Source organism: Marmota marmota, unplaced genomic scaffold, assembly GCF_001458135.2.
Source record: "Marmota marmota marmota unplaced genomic scaffold, marMar, whole genome shotgun sequence".
NCBI classification, from domain to species: Eukaryota; Metazoa; Chordata; class Mammalia; order Rodentia; family Sciuridae; genus Marmota; species Marmota marmota.
In genome coordinates, this window is record NW_026000026.1 from 54,356,927 (window position 1) to 54,362,074 (window position 5,148).

General features: G+C 37.4%; 1 pseudogene; it reads left to right on the forward strand.

Moving 5' to 3' along the window:
* Positions 1-670: 670 nt before the first annotated feature.
* On the forward strand, positions 671-1,115 carry LOC107148269 (annotated as a pseudogene).
* The last annotated feature ends 4,033 nt before the right edge of the window (positions 1,116-5,148 follow it).

Genomic DNA, 5,148 nt, shown 5'->3' on the forward strand with positions numbered 1-5,148 from the left:
CATGTCCCTTCCTTGGACAGGCTTTGCTCTGAGGTAGAGGCTGGTTTTTCAATAGCAACTGGGCAGACTCAACTGATACCTTTGCACCTGAGTTTCCATCACAGGTGTGCTCCTGTCACAGGGACAAAGGCCGTAATTCAAATCACTGCTAGTGACAGGTAGGGGTATTTTATTTTCCATCCTTTTTTCACTGAACATTTACCATATGTATGTGTCACTTTTATGTTTAATTTTTTTAAAGTAGTTATTGGAAGGTAAGGAAATAAAGAAAAACAGTGAAGACTAGTCTTTAATGCATTCAGTCCCAAATTATCAATTCTTCAAATGTTTCAACAAAATTAACACAGGTGTATTAAACTTGGTTGGAAATCATAATCTATAGCTTATATGTTATAGTAAATAATATATCACAATCATAATATGATTATATTCTTATTACATAATTGTATGTTTAAGTTTTTATAGATATCCCATGCCTGGGATGATGGAACAAAATGGGTTCAAGAACTTTGGCAGAGAGTTGGACAGTGGTTCAGGCTGCAGTGGTGGTACTGGGCAGTGAACACCATGCCCTATCAGCAGCAGCAGCAGCAGTGGATGCACCTGCCACAGCTCCTGCCTAGATGCAGCCATATCTGCTTCTCTTTCTTGTCCTCCCTTCACTCACCCTATGGCTGATAAACTGACCAAGGTACAGACTGTGAATTTCAGGAAGCTCTCTGTTTGGTAAAGATGTCAATGGCTCCATTACAATAAAGGAATTTCAAACTGTCATGAGGTCACAGGATCAAAAACCAACAGAAATAGAATTGAAGGATACAATCAATGAAGTGGATGGTGAGGTTAATGGCACCATTGATGACCCAGAAATTTTGACTATGATGAAAGATACAGATAGTGAAGAAGAGATCCTTGAGGCAATCCCAGTCTTTGACAAGGATGAAGATGGTTACATCAAGGCAACATATTTGTCATATTGGGACAAACTTAGGGGGAAAACTAATAGATGAAGAATTAGACAAAATTATCAGAAAAGTAGCTATCAATGAAGCAGACAAATCAACTATGAAGAATCCATACAGATTATGACTGAAAACCAAAAACCAAAAACCTACTTTCAACTACTTTTATACCTCTCTAGAAGAATCAAATTGAATCTTACCTCTTGGGGGGAAAAAGAAAAGAAAAAAGTTTCATTTATTCATTATTTTTCTATATAAAAAAACCAAATGTTGAAAGTACCTTCTGTTCTCACACAAAAAAATCTGCATTAATGTATTGGTTGGTTGGTCGTACCCCGCTAAACATCAAGCTATAAATCAGGTTTGTAATATAAATATTGTACTACCTTAATGACAAGGAAACACTTAGTAGACTCCTTAAAGTTCCTTTTGCTAATGATTAATATACTGGGCTGGCCAGTTTTTCATGCATTCAGTTTGATGATTCAGCATAGTCAGGCATTTGTATTAAAAACAAAAAACTGAAAGAAATTCAAAACCTATTCGGATGGGTTCTCATTCAATTTGTCATAGCTGGTTTACTTCAACCAACATTTAAAATTAGTTTACCTCAGGATGGTGTGCAGGAAATGGGTGAAGGATAATCTGTTGAGCTGCAGCTATGTAGTAGGGTATTCCTCTTGTACTTCATGTGTTCTGACCTGTGATGACAATGACATACCCTGTTGGCATGCCTGCAATATTGGTTTAGGATTGTTTGCATTATGATAAAATGAAATGGGTATTAGGTTGTCATCTCTCATGCAAGTTTTAATAAGAAATATTTATTAAGGGAGCTTTTTGGACTCTTTTTGTTTTTGAAACCTTCTTAACCATAACTCGGATCTGCAGAGTAAGCTGTAGCTGTGGATTTCAGCACAACCATCAACAATGCGATTCAAGAAGTTAGAATTTATGTTCATTGCAAGTTGTAAACTGTAGTCTCCCCCACTCCAATAGAGAGAACAGAAGTAACAAAAACAAAAACAAAAAAACCTTTGGCAGAGAATGGAATAAATAAAACAATAGTTTAAATATACCAGGACTGAGAAAAATGACCTTTAGTAGACAGAAGAGTGTGTGTGCATTTGGTGGTGGCGGGGGGCAGTTGTGGAGAAAACAACCAATTGAAGTGGGGTGGGGAACAGGATGCTTGATGGAGTAAGGTCACAGGCTGGAGGAGAGGACAGAGGACCAGTCCTAGAAGGCCTTGTATGAAAGGGGGAGCATATTTTGAGGGCAGTGCTGAGTAGCAGGGATTGCCATGGGACCCCTTGAGATGAAGATGGGCAGGCTAAGTGACCACAATGTAAACCCAAGGGGAAAAGGGATTCTGGACTCTGGACAAGTCACTAAAATGGTTGATTTTGGATTCCAGCTAAGGGAGGAGCCAACAGAACCAGAAGATGATGAAAGTACAGAATAGGAAGGTGTTAAAGTCAAAATGAAGATGGAAAAACTGGTTCAGTGATAAAGATTAAGCAACAATAAATAAGCAATGTTCAGCAATAAGAAATTCAAGCGCATAAGTAGAAATTTGTCTGCCTGGCTGTATGACTAAGGATATGAATCAATGTCAGAAATGCTAAAACAAAGCAATAAATATTTAAAAATAAAAAACAAAACAACAACAACAACAACAGGTTCAAGCTTTTCTTGGGAAACAATTGGCTGAGATCACCTCATAACTAAAAAAGTTTTATTTAACCAGGTAGGCAGTACTTTCAGAGGAAAGCAAACCACCTAGGTTGATCAGTTACCAATGCATTAAACCTTAAAATTGTTAACATTAGGTGTATAATACCTCCCTTACCCAGAAATAACAGCTACTTTTAAGCACAACTGGTTGCAAAACAATAAACAACAACAACAATAACAAAAAATCCTTATAAACACAAGGTGAGAAGCTCAAAGGAAATGAATCACTTAGGGACAAAAATATCTTTAATTAGAAAAAATAGCTTGTCCTGCCTAGAAATAGTCACTGGGCATATGTATAGATGGAGCTATTATTTGGAATGATTTATCTAAGGAGCTTGAGGTAAAATAAGAGAAGCAGAATCTTGAAAATAAAAATAACCAAAAGGAAATAGCAGCCTCTTGGCCCTTCCTCACCCAGGATGCCTCTCTTCCATTCTTTTTTTTTTTTTTTTCCAGCATTTTTTCCCCATGGGATAACTCTCAAGTTTTGTTTCTCCTTCACAGGACATAAGTTTCAATTAAAGGACTTTCATTCAGATAGATGAGAAGGACATTTGTGGGCTTCTGGTTAATAAATTTCGGCACATCCAATGGTAGAGGAGGATGCACTTGTCAGTAATAACTAAAGCCCTATGTATGTGGTGAGTTTTCTAGTGTCTAAAATCAAAATGTGGAGCCATATCCATAGGATCTCTTATATGAACATAAAAATGTAGGTATCATACATGACTATATAGAATGAGATGATATATCTATGTAACCTATGTGAAAAACATACTAAGTTTTAAAAATTGCAAAGTACTATCTATGTCAAAAAATGAGAACTAAAAAAAAAATGGAATAAAGGGTGCAAAGTGGGCAGGTGGGAGAGGAGCTAGCTCCTAGTAGCAGGTATTGTTTCAGTGACTCTGGAACCAGAGGTCTTTGGGGTTGTATATGCAAGATTCTCCTCTTCTTCCTCCAGGACATCTGTAGTGGGGTGGAAACTTTTTTCCAATGCTCTTAGGTGGGTGGCTTCTCCTCCTCCTTCTTCCTTATTAGAAATGTTTTAAAAATAACTCTGGCTCATTGTCCAAAAACATATACATATGTGTCCTTCCTCTCATTTGTATCTAGTCTTAATCCTCTCTCCAAATGCAATCACTGTTACCAGTTTCTTGTGTGTCCTTCTGGATATGTTCTTGTATTTTTTCTTAAAATAGTATCACCTCTGCCTTCTTTTCTAGCCTTTCCTTTGTTACTTAACAATTTACCTTGAATAGATGTAGCTCTAACTCATCCACCTTCACAATGTTACTTAGTATTCCATTATGAATGCACCATAATAAATAGAACAGTTTCCTATTGTGGGAATTTTTGGTTTCCAGTCTAGCAGTAATGCAATAGTGAGGTGTTTTTTTTTTTTTTTTTTTTTTTTTTGTGTGTGTGTGTGTGTGTGTATTAGGAGAACTCACTGAGGGATGGAGAGCCGTGATTTTGTAGAGATAGCTGGAATGGGCTCAGGAGCTTGAAATCAGAGGAGTAAGAGAGATCACATCTTGGGGAATTGCTACTGTTGAGAAACTCTGGGGGCTTATATAAAATGGTATAGCATTTGTATATAACCTATAAATGTTCCCCTTTATAATTTAAGTCAACTCTAGGTTACTTATTTAATACAATGTAAATGCTAGGCAAATTACTCTTATATTTATTGTTTAGGGGATAATGGAAAGAAAGTTTTTACATGTTTTGTACAGATGTGATCTGAAAAATTTCAATCTGTGGTTGGTTGAATTCATGAATGTGGAATCCATGGATATGGGATCTATGGAGGGCTGACTGTATGCCATATTTTTGGGTGTGTGAGAAAATTAAAAAAAAAATGGTTTTTCCTTTCTCTGAATCTTCCAGGGGAGAAGTTCAGTCCTTACAAACATCTGGTTGTTCTGGGAATCAGCAGAGGGTGTTTTACATGCATTGAATGGTAAGTTCTTTCAGCAACTGCATGATGTCCACGGTTGATTTGACCTTCCTCTTGACTCTGGCCCCATCTCTTTTGGGCCTGCTGCTGTTTTACGTGGTTGAACAGAGCAATGTTCTGTTCAGATCAATGTTTAACATCACACTGAGGCTCTTGCTGCTTCCCCAGAGGAGGGCAGGCACTTTTCATTCCCTGAATGTCCCCATACTACCTAATAGGCAAGAGCAGAAATGTTCCAGTTTGGGTGTTGTCTTCTTCTCCCAGGACTGGGTCAGTGTTCTAGAATTATGAAACCAAATGTGTTACTCTCTTGTGACCTAAAAAGCAAATGGAAATTCCCTTGGGAGGAATGAGTGGGTGGCTGATATGTAGACAGCTGCTGGGTTTCCTAATAGTTGAAGTTTGAGATGAGCAATAAGGCAAAGCCACTTGATAACAATGCAATGGATCATATGCCTCACCTCACTTTTTTTTTTTTTTTTT